At 47.6% G+C, this 23,494-nt stretch overlaps 1 pseudogene; it reads right to left on the bottom strand.

The window, feature by feature from the left end:
- Positions 1-1,096: 1,096 nt before the first annotated feature.
- Positions 1,097-23,494, bottom strand: part of LOC134984120 (zinc finger protein OZF-like) — a 31,890-nt pseudogene continuing 9,492 nt past the window's right edge.

Below are 23,494 nucleotides of genomic sequence, written 5' to 3'. Positions count from 1 at the left end.
GCTTCACAGTGCAGATGGACAATGACCCGACGCATACTGCGAAAGCAACCAAAGCGGTTTTTTAAGGCAAATAAGTGGAATGTTATGCAATGGCAGAGTCAATCACCTGACCTGAATCCGATTGAGCATGCATTTCACTTCATGAAGACAAAACGGAAGAGAAAATGCCCCAAGAATAAGCAGAAACTGAAGACATTTGCAGTAGAGGCCTGGCATAGCATCACCAGGGATGAAACCCAGCATCTGGTGATGTCTATGCTTTCCAGACTTCAGGCTGTAACTGACAAAAGGATTTGCAACAAAGTATTAAAAAGTAAAAGTTTAATTAAGGATTCTGGAAACAAAGGAAGAAACAAGAGAGCGACTATGGTGTAGTATTTTTCAATCAGTTTTGTCTAGTGATGAGCGGATTCGGTTTTACTCAGATCTCAAAACAGAATCTTATTGGCTATCCAAAACACATGACATCTGTAAGCCAATAAGATGCCGTTTTGAGAACAGAGTAAAACCGAATCCGCTCATCACTAGTTTTGTCACACGCAAGAATATTATAGCGTACGGATTACGGCTTGACACATGGCATATCAGTCCCCCATTCTTTAGTCCAGGTTACTACTGGGATCTAAATGCTGCTAGGAGACACAAAGAATCGCTATATAGCGTAGTATATTTCCGTATCTGGGATTAAATTCAGTTATCACACAAAATTTATATGCGTACCAGATAAATAAATATTTGCATATCAGTATGGATATTGTATCCAGGTCTTCATCTAGGAGATGGTAATCAGATCGCCCTTGGAAAATATGTCAAAGCTCAATTCACGAAACACTGATCCGGGCTGCGACCACATTAAGTAGTAAAGTACTTTTTGTTGAACTGGACGAGCGCACTGATCTACTGATTTACAATATTTGATTTAGGATTGTTTAGTTTGTACCATTACTTTTGGTCCCTTAAAAAGTGGGAGGCACATATAAAAACCTTTTAATTCCTACACCATTCACCTGATTTTGATGTATATACCCTCAAATTAAAGCGGAAAGTCTGCAGTTAAAGCACATCTTGTTTGTTTCATTTCAAATCCATTGTGGTGGTGTATAGAGCCCAAAATATGAGAATTGTGTTGATGTCCCAATATATATGGACCAGACTGTATATTGCATGAAGCATAGGAGATAGGATTGACCCTTGAGGAACATTGCATGACAGTGATAATTATACTCCAGAAGATTTAAATGGTTCCGTGCTTGGGTAATGTTTAATATGTTCAACAAGAGCGGATTTATTTCTCTCACAGCATGAAAACGGCTTCTCACCTGTGAAACCGCTGATGTGTAACAAGACCTGATTTCTGTCTAAAACACTTCACACACTCAGAACATGGAAATGGCTCCTCACCAGTGTGACTTCTCTGATGTGTAACAAGATCTGATTTCTGTGGAAAACATTTCATACACTCAGAACAGGAATACGGCTTCTCACCTGTGTGACTTCTCTGATGTGTAACAAGATCTGATTTCTGTCTAAAACATTTCCAACAGTTAGAACAGGAATACGGCTTCTCACCTGTGTGACTTCTCTGATGTGTAACAAGATTTGATTTCGATGCAAAACATTTCCCACACTCAGAACATGGAAATGGCTCCTCACCAGTGTGACTTCTCTGATGTGTAACAAGATCTGATTTCTGTGGAAAACATTTCATTCACTCAGAACAGGAATACGGCTTCTCACCTGTGTGACTTCTCTGATGTGTAACAAGATATGATTTCGATGCAAAACATTTCCCACACTCAGAACAGGAATACGGCTTCTCACCTGTGTGACTTCTCTGATGTGTAACAAGATTTGATTTATTTGTAAAAAATTTCCCACACTCAGAACATGGAAATGGCTTCTCACCAGTGTGACTTCTCTGATGTCTAACAAGATCTGATTTATATGTAAAACATTTCCCACACTCAGAACAGGAATACGGCTTCTCACCTGTGTGACTTCTCTGATGTTTAACAAGGGCTGATTTCTGTGTGAAACATTTCCCACACTCAGAACAGGAAAATGGCTTCTCACCTGTGTGACTTCTCTGATGTGTAACAAGATCTGATTTCTGTCTAAAACATTTCCAACAGTTAGAACAGGAATACGGCTTCTCACCTGTGTGACTTCTCTGATGTGTAACAAGATTTGATTTCGATGCAAAACATTTCCCACACTCAGAACAGGAATACGGCTTCTCACCTGTGTGACTTCTTTGATGTGTAACAAGATTTGATTTTTTTGTAAAAAATTTCCCACACTCAGAACATGGAAATGGCTCCTCACCAGTGTGACTTCTCTGATGTGTAACAAGATCTGATTTCTGTGGAAAACATTTCATACACTCAGAACAGGAATACGGCTTCTCACCTGTGTGACTTCTCTGATGTGTAACAAGATATGATTTCGATGCAAAACATTTCCCACACTCAGAACAGGAATACGGCTTCTCACCTGTGTGACTTCTCTGATGTATAAAAAGATCCGATTTCTGTGCAAAACATTTCCCACACTCAGAACAGGAATACGGCTTCTCACCTGTGTGACTTCTCTGATGTGTAACAAGATTTGATTTATTTGTAAAAAATTTCCCACACTCAGAACATGGAAATGGCTTCTCACCAGTGTGACTTCTCTGATGTCTAACAAGATTTGATTTATTTGTAAAACATTTCCCACACTCAGAACATGGAAATGGCCTCTCACCTGCCTTAGCTGGCTGATGAGTAATACGGTTTGTGTTCTGTGTAAAACATTTGGCATCTGTAGAACAGGGAAACTCTGTATCTAATCTCAGAGTTGTAATAGAGTGATCAGGAGAACATTTCCCAGGATCAGGGGGATCAGCTGATAGAGCTTGATGTATAATTGGGGTAATGGTATTATCTCCTGGAGAATCCTGTCTACTGTCATTATCTGTTATTTCACAATCCAGGGATAACATTAGATGTACTTCTGAGATATTCCTGCTTGTGGGTCCATCTGCTGGAAATAAAATACATTAATATATAAAATGAGCAGACAAGACCCAGGATGTTACAGGATACAATATATAATTCTATAACTGCCATTTTCTTTTACCTGTAATCATTGCTTTTATGTTTATTAAAAAAACAAAAAAGCTAGGATGCTTAGACTGGATCTTGATCAACATGGAAGGCTCAAGTGGGATTACTAGAGGTGACCTGGACGCTCAAGTGGGATTACTAGAGGTGACACAGACGCTCATATGGGATTACTAGAGGTGACACGGACGCTCATGTGGGATTACTAGAGGTGACGTGGGCGCTCAAGTGGGATTACTAGAGGTGACCTGGACGCTCAAGTGGGATTACTAGAGGTGACACAGACGCTCATATGGGATTACTAGAGGTGACACGGACGCTCATGTGGGATTACTAGAGGTGACGTGGGCGCTCATGTGGGATTACTAGAGGTGACGTGGGCGCTCATGTGGGATAACTAGAGGTGACATGGACGCTCATGTGGGATTATTAGAGGTGACATGGACGCTCATGTGGGATTACTAGGTGGTGACATGGACACTCATGGGGGATTATTAGAGGTGAGATGGACGATCATTTGGGATTACTAGAGGAGACATTGGCGCTCATGTGGGATTATTAGAGGTGACACAGGGACTCATGTGGGATTACTAGAGGTGACATGGATGCTCATGGGGATTATTAGAGGTGACATGGACGCTCATGTGGGATTACTAGGTGACATGGGCACTCATGTGGGATTATTAGAGGTGACATGGACGCTCATGTGGGATTACTAGGAGGTGACATGGACGCTCATGTGGGATTACTAGGTGACATGGGCGCTCATGTGGGATTACTAGAGGTGACACAGGCACTCATGTGGGATTACTAGAGGTGACACGGACGCTCATGTGGGATTACTAGAGGTGACATGGACGCTCATAGGGGATTATTAGAAGTGACATGGACGCTCATGTGGGATTACTAGTAGGTGACATGGACGCTCATGTGGGATTACTAGAGGTGACACGGACGCTCATGTGGGATTACTAGAGGTGACACGGGCGCTCATGTGGGATTACTAGAGGTGACATGGATGCTCTTGGGGGATTACTAGGAGGTGACATGGACGCTCATGGGGGATTATTAGAGGTGACATGGACGCTCATTTGGGATTACTAGAGGTGACATGGGCGCTCATGTGGGATTACTAGAGGTGACGTGGGCGCTCATGTGGGATTGCTAGAGGTGACGTGGGCGCTCATGTGGGATTACTAGGAGGTGACGTGGGCGCTCATGTGGGATTACTAGAGGTGACACGGGCGCTCATGTGGGATTACTAGAGGTGACACGGGCGCTCATGTGGGATTATTAGAGGTGACACGGGCGCTCATGTGAGATTACTAGAGGTGACATGGATGCTCATGTGGGATTACTAGAGGTGACATGGACATTGCTATAAAAAAAACACCAAAGAAGAGAAAGTGCTGTCCTGTTTGCGCACTAATAAATAATATATAACCTTTATTAAGTACAGTAAAGTATGTAAGATAAATCGTTGAAATATTAAACACAAAGTTAAGTGTATAAAGAGCTGAATAAAGTAATAAATATAAGATTTTACTCACCGATAAATCTATTTCTCGTAGTCCGTAGTGGATGCTGGGACTCCGTAAGGACCATGGGGTATAGCGGCTCCGCAGGAGACTGGGCACATCTAAAGAAAGCTTTAGGACTACCTGGTGTGCACTGGCTCCTTCCACTATGACCCTCCTCCAGACCTCAGTTAGGATACTGTGCCCTGAAGAGCTGACACAATAAGGAAGGATTTTGAATCCCGGGTAAGACTCATATCAGCCACACCAATCACACCGTATAATTCGTTATATTATACCCAGTTAACAGTATGAAATATTAACGGAGCCTCGTAACAGATGGCTCAACAATAACCCTTTAGTTAACAATAACTATATACAAGTATTGCAGACAATCCGCACTTGGGATGGGCGCCCAGCATCCACTACGGACTACGAGAAATAGATTTACCGGTGAGTAAAATCTTATTTTCTCTGACGTCCTAAGTGGATGCTGGGACTTCGTAAGGACCATGATTATACCAAAGCTCCCAAACGGGCGGGAGAGTGCGGATGACACTACAGCACCGAATGAGAGAACTCAAGGTCCTCCTTAGCCAGGGTATCAAATTTGTAGAATTTTGCAAAAGTGTTAGACCCTGACCAAGTAGCAGCTCGGCAAAGTTGTAAAGCCGAGACCCCTCGGGCAGCCGCCCAAGAAGAGCCCACCTTCCTCGTGGAATGGGCTTTTACAGATTTAGGATGCGGCAGTCCAGCCGCAGAATGCGCAAGCTGAATTGTGCTACAGATCCAGCGAGCAATAGTCTGTTTTGAAGCAGGAGTACCCAGCTTGTTGGGTGCATACAGAATAAACAGTGAGTCAGTTTTCCTGACTCCAGCCGTCCTGGAAACATAGATTTTCAAGGCCCTGACTACGTCCAGTAACTTGGAATACTCCAAGTCCCTAGTAGCCGCAGGCACCACATTAGGTTGGTTCAAATGAAAAGCAGATATCACCTTAGGGAGAAACTGAGGACGAGTCCTCAATTCTGCCCTATCCATATGGAAAATCAGATAAGGGCTTCTACATGACAAAGCCGCCAATTCTGACACACGCCTGGCCGAAGCCAAGGCCAACAGCATGACCACTTTCCACGTGAGATATTTCAAATCCACGGTTTTTAGTGGCTCAAACCAATGTGACTTTAGGAAACCCAACACCACGTTGAGATCCCAAGGTGCCACTGGAGGCACAAAAGGGGGCTGAATACGCAGCACTCCTTTAACAAATGACTGAACTTCAGGCAGTGAAGCCAGTTCTTTCTGAAAGAAAATCGACAGAGCCGAGATCTGGACCTTAATGAAACCCATTTTAGGCCCATAGTCACTCCTGACTGTAGAAAGTGCAGAAATCGACCCAGCTGAAATTCCTCTGTTGGGGCCTTCCTGGCCTCACACCAAGCAACATATTTCCACCATATGCGGTGATAATGTTTTGCAGTGACATCTTTCCTGGCTTTAATCAGCGTAGGAATGACTTCCTCCGTAATGCCCTTTTCTTTTAGGATCCGGTGTTCAACCGCCATGCCGTCAAACGCAGACGCGGTAAGTCTTGGAACAGACAGGGCCCCTGCTGCAGCAGGTCCTGTCTGAGCGGCAGAGGCCATGGGTCCTCTGAGATCATTTCTTGAAGTTTCGGATACCAAGCTCTTCTTGGCCAATCCGGAACCACAAGTATAGTCCTTACTCCTCGTCTTCTTATTATTCTCAGTACCCTGGGTATGAGAGGTAGAGGAGGGAACACATAAACCGACTGGTACACTCACGGTGTCACTAGAGCGTCCACAGCTATCGCCTGAGGGTCCCTTGACCTGGCGCAATATCTTTTTAGCTTTTTGTTTAGGCGGGACGCCATCATGTCTACCTGTGGCCTTTCCCAACGGTTTACAATCATTTGGAAAACTTCTGGATGAAGTCCCCACTCTCCCGGGTGGAGGTCGTGCCTGCTGAGGAAGTCTGCTTCCCAGTTGTCCACTCCCGGAATGAACACTGCTGACAGTGCTAACACGTGATTTTCCGCTCATCTGAGAATCTTTGTGGCTTCTGCCATCGCCATCCTGCTTCTTGTGCCGCCCTGTCGGTTTACATGGGTGACCGCCGTGATGTTGTCTGACTGAATCAGTACCGGCTGGTTTTGAAGCAGTGGTCTTGCTTGACTTAGGGCATTGCAAATGGCCCTCAGCTCCAGAACATTTATGTGTAGGGAGATCTCCTGGTTTGACCATAGTCCCTGGAAGTTTCTTCCCTGTGTGACTGCCCCCCAGCCTCGAAGGCTGGCATCCGTGGTCACCAGGACCCAGTCCTGTATGCCGAATCTGCGGCCCTCTTGAAGATGAGCACTCTGCAGCCAACATAATAGAGACACCCTGGTCCTCGGAGACAGGGTTATCAGCCGATGCATCTGAAGATGCGATCCGGACCACTTGTCCAACAGGTCCCACTGAAACGTTCTTGCATGGAACCTGCCGAATGGAATTGCTTCGTATGAAGCTACCATTTTTCCCAGGACTCGCGTGCAGTGATGCACCGACACCTGTTTTTGTTTTAGAAGGCCTCTGACTAGAGATGACAGCTCCTTGGCTTTCTCCTCCGGGAGAAACACTTTTTTCTGGTCTGTGTCCAGAACTATCCCCAAGAACAGTAGGCGTGTGGTAGGAACCAGCTGTGACTTTGGAATGTTTAGAATCCAACCGTGCTGTTGTAGCACTTCCCGAGGTAGTGCTACCCCGACCAACAACTGCACCTTGGACCTCGATTTATCAGGAGATCGTCCAAGTACGGGATAATTAAAACTCCCTTTTTTCGAAGGAGTATCATAATTTCGGCCATTACCTTGGTAAATACCCTCGGTGCTGTGGAGAGACCGAACGGCAGCGTCTGGAATTGGTAATGACAGTCCTGTACCACAAATCTGAGGTACTCCTGGTGAGGATGGTAAATGGGGACATGCAGGTAAGCATCCTTGATGTCCAGAGATACCATGTAATCCCCCACATCCAGGCTTGCAATAACCGCCCTGAGCGATTCCATCTTGAACTTGAATTTTTTTATATATGTGCCCAAGGATTTTAAATTTAAAATGGGTCTCACCGAACCGTCCGGTTTCGGTACCACAAACAGTGTGGAATAGTAACCCCATCCTTGTTGAAGTAGGGGTACCTTGATTATCACCTGCTGAGAATACAGCTTGTGAATTGCCTCTAGCACAGCCTCCCTGCCTGAGGGAGTTGTCGGCAAGGCAGATTTGAGGAAACGGCGGGGGGGATCCACCTGTGAGCGAGCCCGCAGATCGCTGAAATTTTTGAGTCGGCCCCCCACCGTACCTGGCTCCGCCTGTGGAGCTCCACCGTCATGCGGTGGACTTGGAGGAAGCGGGGGAGGACTTTTGCTCCTGGGAACTGGCTGTATGCTGCAGCTTTTTTCCCCTACCTCTGCCTCTGGGCAGAAAGGACGCACCTTTTCTGTACCTGATAATACGGTGCTTTCTTTGGCTGTGAGGGAACATGGAGCAAAAACGTTGACTTCCCAGCTGTTGCTGTGGAAACGAGGTCTGAGAGACCATCCCCGAACAACTCCTCACCCTTATAAGGCAAAACTTCCATGTGCCTTTTAGAATCTGCATCCCCTGTCCACTGCCGAGTCCATAACCCTCTCCTGGCAGAAATGGACATTGCACTTATTTTAGATGCCAGCCGGCAAATATCCCTCTGTGCATCTCTCATGTATAAGACTGCGTCTTTAATATGCTCTATGGTTAGCAATATAGTGTCCCTGTCTAGGGTATCAATATTTCCCGACAGGGAATCTGACCATGCAGCTGCAGCACTGCACATCCATGCTGAAGCAATAGCTGGTCTCAGTATAATGCCTGAGTGTGTATACACAAACTTCAGGATAGCCTCCTGCTTTCTATCAGCAGGTTCCTTTAGGGCGGCCGTATCCGGAGACGGTAATACCACCTTTTTTGACAAGCGTGTGAGCGCTTTATCCACCCTAGGGGGTGTTTCCCAACGTGACCTATCCTCTGGCGGGAAAGGGTACGTCATTAGTAACCTTTTAGAAATTACCAGTTTCTTATCGGGGGAAGCCCATGCTTCTTCACACACTTCATTTAATTACTCAGCTGGGGGAAAAACTACTGGTAGTTTTTTCTCCCCAAACATAATACCCCTTTTTGTGGTACCCGGGGTAAGATCAGAAATGTGCAACACATTTTTCATTGCCTCAATCATGTAACGAGTGGCCCTATTGGACATTACATTTGTCTCCTCATCGTCGACACTGGTATCAGTATCCGTGTCGACATCTGTGTCTGCCATCTGAGGTAGCGGGCGTTTCAGAGCCCCTGATGGCCTTTGAGACGGCTGGGCAGGCACGAGCTGAGAAGCCGGCTGTCCCATATTTGGTATGTCGTCAAACCTTTTATGTAAGGAGTTAACACTTTCACGTAATTCCTTCCACAAGTCCATCCACTCAGGTGTCGGCCCCGCAGGGGGTGACATCACATTTATCGGCATCTGCTCCGCCTCCACATAAGCCTCCTCATCAAACATGTCGACACAGCCGTATCGACACACCGCACACACACAGGGAATGCTCTGACTGAGGACAGGACCCCACAAAGCCCTTTGGGGAGACAGAGAGAGAGTATGCCAGCACACACCAGAGTGCTATATAACATAGGGATCCCACTATAACTGAGTGTTTTTTCCCTTATAGCTGCTTACATTATGTATACTGCGCCTAAATTTAGTGCCCCCCCTCTCTTTTTTTTTTTTACGTAAACTGTTTTTTATTGCAACAATGGTTATACAGGTTAAACAACAAAAGAATGACCTTAGAAGACAAAATCCTTGCCAATCAAACAGCAATCAATCACAATTAAGTCCTCTAACATACATGAAAACATTGTCTATTTTTAGTCTCAAACAAACATAGAAATAACCATATGGTAAAACAGCGTAGCATAAGAGGTTAATGTAAGAAAAAAAAAGGGGGGGAAAAGAAGGAAGAGGTGGAGAGAGAGGGGGGGAGGGGGAAGGAAGGTAGCAAGTCGTATGTTTAGAATAGAGGTAATTGTTTAAAAACGTAAAAAACATAAATGAGTCCTAGAATAAGAAAGGCAAGGAGCGTAATCGTCTAGGGGCCTGAGATGAGAGATGAGACGGGAGGATTTCGGGATCACTCCTTTAAGTATATAGTTTAGGTTGATATGTATGTCCTATATACGGATGATTCCTTAAACTCATACCATGGGAACCAAGTGGCTGTGAAGTCTACTGATCTTCCCAATGAGAAGGAAACTAGATCCTCCATGTCTAGAAAATAATCAATCTTATTGAACCATTGTTTAATTGAAGAAGATGAGGATGATCTCCATAGGATTGGTATGACGGCTTTGGCTGCATTATTAAGATGGCGTAATAGTGAACCCTTATAGGAATATGAACCTCTGGGAGTGAGGTTGAGGAGCCAAAACTCCGGGTCTCTGGGGACGGTACCTCCTAGTATCAATTCTGAGCATTTAAAAACTTCCCTCCAAAAGTGCATTATGAGAGGACATTCCCACCATATATGCAGAAAGCTTCCTGGGGCTCCTCTACATCGCCAGCAAAGGCCTGAAAGGGTCGGAAACATCTTATTAAGCGCCAAAGGAGTCCTGTACCACCTATAAATCAGTTTATAAAGAGTTTCCATTGTCGACAAACATAGCGCACTTGCCTGGGTGTTGCGAAATATCAATTCCCAATTAGATTGTGAAGCCAGCATCGGCATTACTTTCTCCCAGGCACTCATGAAAGTAGGGGGTTGAGGAAAGAGGTCCTCTATAATGATCACATAAATCTGGGAAATGGTGTGTGTGGGAGCTTGAGGGGAAACGCACATCTTTTCAAAAGCGGTGAGTTCTCTGGTCATATCAGAGAGATGTTTGGAGGATGTTACAAAGTGATGAACCTGGAGAATTTCCAAAAATCAGATTTCGTTATTGTCCAGAGGGATTGAATATCTGAAAACGAACGTACCCTACTCGAACTCACCAGCTGACCGACCCTGAAAAGCCCCTTCTCTGCCCATGAGGCGAAGGCCGTTCCTTGGAGACCCGGAGTAAACTCAGAATTAGAGATGAAAGAAGTCAATGGTGACCATTTGGAAGATATGTGACCTCTCAACCTAAGTGAGCTCCACACTTTAAGTGTGGGGGATACTGTGGGATGGGACACCTTTGGGAGGACTGGTAGCCATGGCGTGATTTCTATATAGTGTGGGAGGCAGCCTTCCTCTAGGAGCACCCATTGTCTACAGTCTTTTGCCCGTGTCCATTCCAGGACTCTATTCAGGTGTATTGCATGATAATAACTGGGGATGTGTGGAAGTTGTTGTCCTCCCTGATGTTTTCTCCGAAATAATATATCATGCTTAAATCTAGGTGTATTGCTACCCCAGACAAAAGCTCGAATAAGACCTTAGATGTCCCTAAACCATTGGGGGGGAAATGTATATGGGGAGGGTTTGGAGAAAAAACAATATCCTAGGTAAGGCATTCATTTTAACTACGTTAAATTCTACCAAACCAGGATAGTCGCAATTTCCTCCATTTTTGAAAATCTATGCAGAGTTTTTTCAACAAGGGGTCAAAATTTAGGGAAAAACATTTGGACATGTCATTAGATAATATAACCCCTAAGTATTTCAACTTATGGTCATGCCAAGTGAAGGGGAACGAGCACTTCAAGCCCGTTACCACAGTAGGGGAGGTAGTCAAATGTAGTGCTATAGATTTGGAGTAATTAATCTTGAAATTAGAAAGGGCTCCGAACCTATCAAATTCCATCATCAGGTTAGGGAGCGAGGTAACCGGGTTCGAAATCAAAGCTAATAAATCATCTGCATAGAGGGCCAATTTATATTCCCTCCCTCTCACCAGCAGACCAGAAATATTTTGGTTTGCCCGTATACTTCTAGCTAAAGCTTCCATGCACAAAACAAAAAGTAATGGGGATAGTGGACAGCCCTGTCTTGTGCCATTCGAGATAGTGAAGGAATCTGATAAGGAGCCATTGATCTTTATTCTAGCAGATGGGGTAGTGTATAGTGATAGGATCCTATGAAGACATGCGTTGCCCAGCCCCAGGTGTTTCAAAATACCAAACAAAAAATCCCAGCCCACCCTATCAAATGCCTTTTCTGCATCAGTGGATAACAGGATCGAGGGGGACGCGGACTGGTTAGCGTAGTGTATCATATTTAGTACTTTGGATGTGTTATCCCTGGCTTCACGGCCCAAAACAAAACCCGTCTGGTCTCCATGAATCAACGCCGGCAACAGATGCTTAAGACGGTTAGCTACTAATTTAGCAAAAAGTTTTATATCAATATTCAGCAGCGAAATCGGTCGGTAACTAGCACAAAGACTGGGATCTTTGCCCTCTTTGGGTAGCACTGTAATGTGTGCTTCGAGGGACTGAGAGGAGAAATGGGACGTATCAGAGATAGTGTTGAAGGCTCTCACAAGGAGAGGCACTAGCCTCTCCCTGAAAGCCTTGTAATAGGCAATAGTAAATCCATCTGGGCCTGGGCTTTTACCATTGGGCGAGGAATCAATAGCTTTCATGACCTCCTCTGTCGAAAAGGGCACGTCCAGGTCATCGGCATCTGCCTTGGACAATGTCGGGAAGTCTAGGGATCTCAAATAAGAAGATATGGCTGCCTGATGGGATATCTTATCTGCCCGCCCAGATGGCCCCGAAAGGTTATATAATGTGGAATAGTATTCCTGAAAGGCTTTAGCAATTTTAATAGTCTCATGTTGGGGGCGACCCTTGTTATCCTTAATTAGGTGAATAAAGGTGAGTGCACGTTGCTCGCGGAGGGCCTTAGCTAACAATGTCCCCGGTTTATTGCCCCATTGGTAATATCTGCTGCGGCACTTCCTATAGGAAAATTTAACCCTGTCAGAGAGCAATTTATTCAAGTCGGCTCGGGCGACCTCAAGGTCATAGTAGTGTTGGGGAGTTTGAGATTTTTTATGAAGGAGTTCTAGAGATTTTATCTTGGATAGCAAGTCTTCTCGAAGTTTTTCCCTCTGTTTTTTACGTACTGAGCCTAGTTGGATACACCCCCCCCGCAGGACACATTTGTGTGCCTCCCATACTGAGATTTTAGAGATATCCTCCATGTCGTTAGTGTCAATATAGGAGTCTAGGGCCAATTCCAGTTGCGAACGACATACTACGTCTTGCAACAGAGTATCATTAAAACGCCATAACCATTGACGTCTCGTATATGATGGGAGACGAATAGTAAGATTAACCGGGGCATGGTCTGACCAGACAATTTGTCCTATCGAGGATTCTGAAATCAAATGTAGGTGGCGATGACTTAGAAATAGATAGTCGATTCTGGAATATGTTTGATGGGGATGTGAATAAAAAGAAAAATCTACCTCAGAGGGATGTGTCAGTCTCCATGAGTCAATCAGCTGGTGGTCGAGCAGGGCACGTCGCACTCTCCTATACTCCTTCTCTGGTCGGAGGGCAATCTTCCTAGAGGTGTCATGAAGGGGATCAAGCGTCCAATTTAAATCTCCTCCCATCACCACCACTCCCTCAAGAAGAGGCTCAGCAGTTTCCAACACCGAAGTCAAGAAAGAGGGTTGTTTAGAGTTGGGAGCGTAAACATTTAAAAAGGAAAAGCGTTGGCCATGAATTTCACACTTAACCAACAAACCCCTACCCTCTACCAGTCTATGGGAGGAAACATTTAGGACAGGTAAGTGACGGGCCAAGAGAATAGCTACACCCAACGTCTTCCCATTGGGATTGTTAGCCATGAAAACATGGGGGTAATAGTGACTTTTAAGTGATGGGACGCAACCAATCCTAAAGTGTGTTTCTTGCAGCAGGGCAACATCCAATCTCTCGTCTCTGAGCCACTTAAGGAGTTTAGATCTTTTTTCAGGAATATTCAGGCCCTTTACATTAAGGGTAGTTACCCGTATTGTGTCTGGACCCATTGTGATTGAAGTTGTATCACATTGACAATAAACCTTCCTACCACAGGGATACAGAGGGAATAGGTAAGGGTATTAAGAACGTTTGTTAGTTTGGAAAGGAAACCGTGAAAAGTGGAGAAAAGAGAAGCAATGTGGAAAGATACATTGCGAGATGCATTAGTATTAAACTTTGTGAGTAACATCATGAAAATGAAAAATGCTGCAAATGGGGTGGAAGCGGTAGACCGCCGACTCCCAACCCTGGAGAAAAGGGGATGCAGCATGGTGGGGGTCTTACGGGGGGGCCAAGGGCAGCGACCGCCCTTGAATCACAAATGTATTCTTTAAGGAAGAAAAAAAGAGAAACACAAATACGAATAGACAATAATAATAATCACCTAGGGAAAATTACAAGCATCATTCAAAACACTAAACCGTGAGAGCTAAATGTTGCGAGAAAACGTGACAAAGAACCTATAAGAAGTAATCTGAACACGTTTCCATTGCAGTAGCAATGGTGAAAAGAAAGAAACCACCTAACTGAAGGAACTTTAAACATTAAACATTTCAGGCCGCGCATTTTAGAAACATGGTATATCACGTATTTAAAGAACGACAGATGTGTCAGTAGATATAGGAACTATCATCTCAATGCAGGTAAGGTGTCCTACTCATGGAGGCTTTGAAGAACGTGAACTTGTAGGCGGAGTCTCCCGTCCACGCTGGGATCGTACTTGTTGCCACGCGTCATCTGGAGGAGTCATGATTGGTATAGTGGGCTGGTGATGGTAAGAGTCCCACTCAGGTAATTGGATTGGTGGGACGCCCAGAGTTGCGAAAAAGGCCGGTAGATCAGGTGGTTTGGAGAGCATTGCTATCTTGCCATTGTGGGAGACCTGAAGAGAAAAAGGGAAAACCCATCTGTACTTTAGCTGAAGTTTCCGAAGGGAATCTGTAAGGGGTTTCAGGGTTCTGCGTTGTTGTAGTGTTGACCACGCCAGGTCTGGGAACAACTGAACCTTATCGCCTTGGAAATCTATGTTATCCAGTTGACGGGCCTTTCTCATTATCTCTTCCTTTTGCGCATAGTAATGGAGCCTACAAATCACATCTCTGGGCCTGTCCGATGGTATACTCCGAGGTCGGAGAGCCCGGTGCGCTCTGTCAATCATAATGTCCTCACTCAAATCCAAGTCGATAAGCTCTCCAAATATCTTTGTCAGCGCATTCGCCAGATCAGCCTGTTGGATACTTTCCGAGAGCCCCCTAACCCTGATATTTTTCCGCCTCCCACGATTATCCAAATCTTCGACTCTTGACTTAAGGAAGGCTATATCTCTCCTCTGTTGGGAAATCACCTCCTGAAAACCAATTAAAGAGGATAAGCTAGCTGTCTCATGGCGTTCCAAGACATCGACACGGGTCGCTATCTGCGACATATCTTGTTGCAGCGCGGTCACTTCCCGTTTGATGGTAGACAGTAAACGGGTCTCTAAAGCTGAGAAATCCTGTTTCGTAGGAAGTGACTTAACATGTGAAAGTATCTCACCAATATCAGTTGTCAAGGATGCGGACAGTGGCGGTTGTGGGGTCGAAGGAGTCGACATGACTTCCGTTTGCGTATTAATGATTGGAGAGTCCGGGAGGGCGTGGGTAGAGGTCGGGCTTGTTATGGGTGTAGTCAAGAATTGACGTAGATCTGAGGAACGGCGGGCCGTCGAGTTTGGAGTCTCATCTGGCCTGGTCTTCGCCTTATTTTTCTTCTTGCCTCTCACCATGACATCGGATTAGAAAGAAAGGTGGTATGATGTGTCACATTTACTTATCCCAGGTGATGTAGAATTATTTGGGCCGTCGCCGTGCAGTAGCCCCCCCACATGGCTCTAAGGAAACATCAGGCCAGCAGTCACATCAGCCGAGCAACTATCTGAGGTTTCACATATTTATGCGTGGAGTTGCGACTTATGAGTGCAGCGGCCTCTCGAGGGGAGGTATAGGTTATGTCAACAAGATGGCCGGCTCTAGTCGGAAGCAGCTGGGGGGTTGATTAACAGCACCCGGAGCTGGGTGAAGTATTGCAGTCCCGTAAATACGTTTTATATTTAGGAGCCCGTGAGTCACCAGGGTCCGCTGGGGCCAGTAGCTATGTGTGGGTAGGTATCCGGACTCCAGGTCGACAGCACAAAGGTCGACACACTTTAGGTCGACGCCAATTGGTCGACACACATTAGGTCGACAGGGTCAAAAGGTCGACAGGAACAAGGTCGACATGGAAAAAGGTCGACATGAGTTTTTTCACGATTTTTTTCTTTTTTTGAACCTTTTCATACTTAACGATCCACGTGGACTACGATTGGAACGGTAAAGTGTGCCGAGCGAAGGCACCATGCCCGAAGCATGGCGAGCGAAGCGAGCCATGCGAGGGGACGCGGTGCACTAATTCGGGTTCCCGGTCACTCTACGAAGAAAACGACACCAAAAAAACATAAAAAACTCATGTCGACCTTTTTCCACGTCGACCTTTTTCCATGTCGACCTTTTGACCCTATCGACCTTTTGACCCTGTCGACCTAATGTGTGTCGACCAATTGGTGTCGACCTAAAGTGTGTCGACCCTGAGTCCCAGACCCGTGTGGGTACTAGGGTGCTGAAGCAACGCTCTTGCACAATCTTACCGGGGTGAGCTTCCCAGAGAAGCAGCTCCGACACGCTGACCCCCTGCCCGGTGGTGTAATTCTGCACGATGTGTGCGATCCGCCTCCGGAGGTCCGCGGGCAGCGTGCGTCGTCAAGGTGAGTGCGGGTCTAAGCTCCAAGCCTGGAGCGAGGCTCTCCTCCTGTATGTCTGCCGGGCGCCGCACAGTTCCGGTCCACCGCCGACGGCCCTGGCCGGCCGGATCGCGAGCACAGCCGCCGCTCTTCAGTGTCCACCTCAGGTCAGTTCCGTCTCTCAGAGACAGTGGGGCGATCCGCGGCACAGCCACTCCGGTCCCGGAAGGCCTGAGGTGTAAATTGAGGCCCCGGTCTAATGGGTGCCTGCAGGCCGCAATCCGCGGGAGCTCCGGGAGGTGCTCCCCGATTCCGCGGTTCTGGAAGGGATGTTCCCAGTAGGTATAGAAGGGGCTTTGGATCTGCTTAGCTTACTTAGGAAGTGCAGAAATCGACCCAGGTGAAATTCCTCTGTTGGGGCCTTCCTGGCCTTACACCACGCAACATATTTTCGCCAAATACGGTGATAATTGTTTGCAGTTACTTCTTTCCTGGCTTTTATCAGCGTAGGAATGACTTCATCCGGAATGCCCTTTTCCTTTAGGATCCGGTATTCAACCGCCATGCCGTCAAACGCAGCCGCGGTAAGTCTTGGAACAGACAGGGCCCCTGCTGTAGCAGATCCTGTCTGAGCGGTAGAGGCCATGGGTCCTCTGATATCATTTCTTGAAGTTCTGGGTACCAAGCTCTTCTTGGCCAATCCGGAACCACGAGTATCGTTCTTACTCCTCGTCTTCTTATTATTCTCAGTACCTTTGGTATGAGAGGCAGAGGAGGGAACACATAAACCGACTGGTACACCCACGGTGTCACTAGGGCGTCCACAGCTATCGCCTGAGGGTTCCTTGACCTTGCGCAATATCTCTCTAGTTTTTTGTTTAGGCGAGACGTCATCATGTCCACCTGTGGCCTTTCCCAACGGTTTACCATCAGTTGGAAGACTTCTGGATGAAGTCCCCACTCTCCCGGGTGTAGGTCGTGTCTGCTGAGAAAGTCTGCTTCCCATTTGTCCACTCCCAGAATGAACACTGCTGACAGTGCTAAGACGTGATTTTCCGCCCATCTGAGAATCTTTGTGGCTTCTGCCATCGCCATCCTGCTTCTTGTGCCGCCCTGTCGGTTTACATGGGCGACTGCCGTGATGTTGTCTGATTGGAACAGAACCGGCTGGTTTTGAAGCAGGGGCCTTGCCTGACTTAGGGCATTATAAATGGCCCTCAGTTCCAGAATATTTATGTGTAGGGACGACTCCTGACTTGACCAAAGTCCTTGGAAATTTCTTCCCTGTGTGACTGGCCCCCAGCCTCGTAGGCTGGCATCCGTGGTCACCAGGACCCAGTCCTGTATGCCGAATCTGCGGCCCTCTATAAGATGAGCCATCTGCAGCCACCACAGCAGAGATACCCTAGTCCTTGGAGACAGGGTTATCAGCCGATGCATCTGAAGATGCGATCCTGATCACTGGTCCAAGAGGTCCCACTGAAAGGTTCTTGCATGGAACCTGCCGAATGGAATTGCTTCGTAGGAAGCTACCATTTTTCCCAGGACTCGTGTGCAGTGATGCACCGATACCTGTTTTGGTTTCAGGAGGACTTTGACTAGAGATGACAGCTCCTTGTCCTTCTCCATCGGGAGAAACACTTTTTTCTGTTCTGTGTCCAGAACCATCCCCAAGAACAGTAGGCGTGTGGTAGGAACCAGCTGTGACTTTGGAATGTTTAGAATCCATCCGTGCTGTTATAGCACTTCCCGAGGTAGTGCTACCCTGACCAACAACTGCTCCTTGGACCTCGCCTTTATAAGGAGATCGTCCAAGTACGGGATAATTAAAACTCCCTTTTTTCGAAGGAGTATCATCATTTCTGCCATTACCTTGGTAAACACCCTCGGTGCCATGGACAGTCCAAACAGCAGCGTCTGGAATTGGTAATGGCAATCCTGTACCACAAATCTGAGGTACTCCTGGTGGAGGATGGTAAATGGGGACATGCAGGTAAGCATCCTTGATGTCCAGAGATACCATGTAATCCCCCACGTCCAGGCTTGCAATAACCGCCCTGAGCGATTCCATCTTGAACTTGAATTTTTTTTATGTATGTGTTCAAGGATTTCAAATTTAAAATGGGTCTCACCGAACCGTCCGGTTTCGGTACCACAAACAGTGTGGAATAGTAACCCCGTCCTTGTTGAAGTAGGGGCACCTTGACTATCACCTGCTGGGAATACAGCTTGTGAATTGCCGCTAGCACAGCCTCCCTGCCGGAGGGAGTAATTGGCAAGGCAGATTTGTGGAAACGGCAGGGGGGAGGCGCCTCGAATTCCAGCTTGTACCCCTGAGATACTACTTGGAGGATCCAGGGATCCACCTGTGAGCGAGCCCACTGATCGCTGAAATTTTTGAGGCGGCCCCCCACCGTACCTGGCTCAGCCTGTGAAGCCCCACCGTCATGCGGCGGACTTGGTAGAAGCGGGGGAGGACTTTTGTTCCTGGGAACCTGCTGTTTGTTGCAGCCTTTTTCCCCTACCCGCCTTTTCCCCGCCAGTTTTTCTGGGGTCGAAAGGACTGTACCTGATAATACGGCGCTTTCTTAGGCTGTGAGGGAACATGGGGCAAAAAAGCTGACTTCCCAGCTGTTGCTGTGGAAACTAGGTCTGAGAGACCATCCCCGAATAACTCCTCACCCTTATAAGGAAAAACTTCCATGTGCCTTTTCGAATCTGCATCCCCTGTCCACTGCCGAGTCCATAAGCCTCTCCTAGCAGAAATGGACAATGCACAACGCACTTATCTTAGATGCCAGCCGGCAGATCTCCCTCTGTGCATCTCTCATGTATAAAACTATATGCTCTATGGTTAGCAGAATAGTGTCCCTGTCTAGGGTGTCAATATTTTCCGACAGGGAATCTGACCACGCAGCTGCAGCGCTGCACATCCATGCCGAAGCAATAGCTGGTCTAAGTATAATGCCTGAGTGTGTATATACAGACTTCAGGATCGCCTCCTGCTTTCTATCAGCAGGTTCCTTCAGGGTGGCCGTATCCGGAGATGGTAGTGCCACCTTTTTTGACAAACGTGTGAGCGCTTTATCCACCCTAGGGGGTGTTTCCCAACGTGACCTATCCTCTGGCGGGAAAGGGTACGCCATTAGTAACTTTTTAGAAATTACCAATTTTTTATCGGGGGAAGCCCACGCTTCTTTACACTTCATTTAATTCTTCAGATGGGGGAAAAACTATTGGTAGTTTTTTCTCCCCAAACATAATACCCTTTTTTGTGGTACCTGGGTTTATATCAGAAATGTGTAATACCTCTTTCATTGCCTCAATCATGCAACGAATGGCCCTAGTGGACATTAAATTTGACTCTTCATTGTCGACACTGGTATCAGTATCCGTGTCGACATCTGTGTCTGCCATCTGAGGTAGCGGGCGCTTTAGAGCCCCTGATGGCCTTTGAGACGCCTGGGCAGGCACGAGCTGAGAAGCTGGCTGTCCCGCATTTGGCATGTCGTCAAATTTTTTATGTAAGGAGTCTACACTTGCACGTAATTACTTCCATAAGTCCATCCACTCAGGTGTCTGCCCCGCACGGGGTGACATCACATTTATAGGCAACTGCTCCGCCTCCACATAATGTTCCTCATCAAACATGTCGACACAGCCGTACCGACACACCGCACACACACAGGGAATGGTCTAACAGAGGACAGGACCCCACAAAGCCCTTTGGGGAGACAGAGAGAGAGAGTATGCCAGCACACACCAGAGCGCTATATAATACAGGGACTAACTGAATTATATCCCCTATAGCTGCTATAATCTTTATACTGCGCCTAAATTTAGTGCCCCCCCTCTCTTTTTTACCCTTCTGTAGTGCAGACTGCAGGGGAGAGCCAGGGAGCTTCCTTCCAGCGGAGCTGTGAGGGATAAATGGCGCCAGTGTGCTGAGGGAGATAGCTCCGCCCCTTTTTCGGCTGACTTTTCTCCCGCTTTTTTATGGATTCTGGCAGGGGTAATTATCACATATATAGCCTCTGGGGCTATATATTGTGATTATTTAGCCATCCAAGGTGTTTTTATTGCTGCTCAGGTCGCCCCCCCCAGCACCCTGCACCCACCAGTGACCGGAGTGTGAGGTGTGCATGTGGAGCAATGGCTACTTTGGCTACCTTGGTGAAGACTGAAGTCTTCTGCCGCTGATTTTCCGGACATCTTCTTGCTTCTGACTCTGTAAGGGGGACGGCGGCGCGGCTCCGGGACCGAACATCAAGGACGGGTCCTGCGGTCGATCCCTCTGGAGCTAATGGTGTCCAGTAGCCTAAGAAGCCCAAGCTAGCTGCAAGCAGGTAGGTTCGCTTCTTCTCCCCTTAATCCCTCGTTGCAGTGAGCCTGTTGCCAGCAGGTCTCACTGTAAAATAAAAAACCTAAAATATACTTTCTTTCTAGGAGCTCAGGAGAGCCCCTAGTGTGCATCCAGCTCGGCCGGGCACAAAAATCTAACTGAGGCTTGGAGGAGGGTCATAGTGGGAGAAGCCAGTGCACACCAGGTAGTCTAAAAGCTTTCTTTTAGTTGTGCCCAGTCTCCTGCGGAGCCGCTATTCCCCATGGTCCTTTCGGAGTTCCCAGCATCCACTAGGACGTCAGAGAAAAACAGTTACAGCTTATACACTACAGACCTAACATTAATAACTAAACAGAATAACATGAAACAAATATAAACAATAGCGAACGATCGTAAACACAAGTACACAGAGTGAGAATGAATGGCATACACAAAAGGTAACAAAGTGGCTACAGAGAACATACCATACGTGGGAATACTCGCATGCGCAACCCGGACCCAGACCTCCGATATCAAGCAGATGATCGTTGATGAGAGAGAGTACTGGCCGGTCAGGGTACTGTGGCCTTTATATACACACACCCTACAGTACAATACAATGGTCCCTACAATCTCATTGTCCATTGGACACAGGAATGTGTCTCTGCATTATAACAAAAGGTCATAGGTGGATTCGAACAGGTGGGCTGTGACTATTTCAAACTGCTCAGGTGGGAGGTATCCTCAGGCTTCCCGCCGCATGGATAATGAACTGCAAATACAGTAAATGTCTGTAAACTACTTTTATACATAACTATACGCAGGAGCAAACAATCTCTTCCTAACCAACACCGGAATGTTTCTAATAAAATACTCTGCAGATTGATACTAAACACCATCGTTCAACCTTTGTCTGACCCTTCGTATTATGCAAAGAGGAATCCCCATGTCCACAAAGCATTTACACTATACATACTCGCAGACATTATTTAGGGGAATATTATCTACAAAACACACTATGGGGTATATGCAATTCACGGCGAATCGCGGCAATTTTTCGCCTTTTTTTTTTCCGACTCAATTCGCCAGGTGAATTCCGGCAGGTGCCTGCCGGAATTCACCATATTCAATGAAAAACGGATTCGCCAGAATCGCGGGCGAAAATCGGCCGATTTGGCGGATTTTGCCGCGATTTTAAAAAACGGTAAAAACCGGGAAAAACCCGGAAAAAAAAATGGCGTGGGGTCCCCCCTCCAAAGCATAACCAGCCTCTGGCTCATCGAGCTGGTCCTGGTTCTAAAAATCCGGGGAAAAATTGGCCAGGGATCCCCCGTATTTTTAAAACCAGCACCGGGCTCTGCGCCTGGTGCTGGTGCCAAAAATACGGGGGACAAAAAGAGTAGGGGTCCCCCGTATTTTTAACACCAGCATCGGGCTCCACTAGCTGGACAGATAATGCCACAGCCGGGGGTCACTTTTATGCCGTGCCCTGCGGCCGTGGCATCAAATATCCAACTAGTCACCCCTGGCAGGGGTACCCTGGGGGAGTGGGGACCCCTTCAATCAAGGGGTCCCCCCCCCCAGCCACCCAAGGGCCAGGGGTGAAGCCCGAGGCTGTCCCCCCCCCATCCAATGGGCTGCGGATGGGGGGGCTGATAGCCTTTTGTGATAATAAAAAGATATTGTTTTTTCCAGTAGTACTACAAGTCCCAGCAAGCCTCCCCCGCAAGCTGGTACTTGGAGAACCACAAGTACCAGCATGCGGGTGAAAAACGGGCACGCTGGTACCTGTAGTGCTACTGGGAAAAAAATACCCAAATAAAAACAGGACACAGACACCTTGATAGTAAAACTTTATTACACACTGCCGACACACACATACTTACCTATGTTGACACGCCGACTGCCACGGTCTCCGACGATCCGAGGGTACCTGTGAAAAAATTATACTCACCTTCCAGCGTCCAGAGAGATAAATCCACGTACTTGTAAAAAAAAAAAAAAAACGCAAATACCCGCTCCATACCGGACTGAAAGGGGTCCAATGCTTTCACATCAGACCCCTTTCTCCCGAATGCCGGGACATCACGTGACTCCTGTAAAGACAAGTACCCCGTGCGGCGCGGTCTGCTCCGTCCGCCAGCACCCGCAGGCGTCCGACGCCGCCAGGGGTGCCGGGGAAGCGTCCCCCTCGCCCAGCGAAGGGCGCTCGCCCCCGGACCCCGGCGGAGCACACGATTTCCCAGGAACCGAACGAGCGTTGCATCGAGATCCGAGGACGCGGCCAGCCCCGACGGCCGCTCCTCGCAAGCCCCAGGAGAGGGCCCTGCGCGCCGCTCCCGCTCCGGCGAGGCGGCCGCACGGAAGGGTTCGCCCGCCGGGCCTCCCCCGCCGCGGACGGGAGGGCCGGACGGGGCGGAGGTCAGAGCGAGAGAGAGAGAGAGAGAGCGCGGGAGAGGAGCCGAGTCTGGCGGCAGGGCGAGAGAGAAGCGCAGACTCGGAGCGAGACCGTCCAGGACGACGCAGGGAGAGCGGGAGGCGCTTTTCGGAGGGAGCCGGCGGAAGCCGCGGTCGCCCGTGCGCCAGGCGGCGGCATCCCGGAAGGGGCGACGGAGCCCCGCGAGATGGAACCTCTTTACACCCTTTCACCCCCCCGGGACAAGATGAAACCTGTCAGGCGTAGATCGGGATGAGGTGGGGCTGGGGGCAGTTGCTGCCGTCCCAGCGAAAAAAACCACCCCCCAGGACGGCTT

This window comes from Pseudophryne corroboree (assembly GCF_028390025.1).
Source record: "Pseudophryne corroboree isolate aPseCor3 chromosome 3 unlocalized genomic scaffold, aPseCor3.hap2 SUPER_3_unloc_37, whole genome shotgun sequence".
NCBI classification, from domain to species: Eukaryota; Metazoa; Chordata; class Amphibia; order Anura; family Myobatrachidae; genus Pseudophryne; species Pseudophryne corroboree.
Note: the sequence above shows the minus strand (reverse complement) of the source record. Positions and strands in the feature narration are given on the sequence as shown.